The following is a 318-nucleotide window of genomic DNA, read 5'->3' on the forward strand; positions in this document are numbered from 1 at the left end:
CCTGGTCGGGGTGGTGCCTGCTCTGGCTGGAAGGTGAGAGAGACGGCAGCCTGCGTTGTCTTCTCTTTCACTCTGAATGATCAGCCTCAGTGGTCTTTATGAAGCTTCATCCACTCCGGCCCTTGGGGAACGGTGACTGGGCATAGATCGTAAGTCAGGAGGGGAGTGTTACAGTTCTCCTTGGAGCACCTGACCTGTTGGCACAGGCGTGTCTGGAAATGGGTATTTTTCACACCAGACTGTCTTTGTTCATCTGCAGCAAGAATTGCTCTGAGGGTTGGTGGGCTTGGGTCCTCCCCTGACGGCTGCAGCTGGTGG

The sequence above is a fragment of the Apaloderma vittatum genome, unplaced genomic scaffold, assembly GCF_000703405.1.
Source record: "Apaloderma vittatum isolate BGI_N311 unplaced genomic scaffold, ASM70340v1 scaffold16933, whole genome shotgun sequence".
In the NCBI taxonomy this organism is placed as follows: domain Eukaryota; kingdom Metazoa; phylum Chordata; class Aves; order Trogoniformes; family Trogonidae; genus Apaloderma; species Apaloderma vittatum.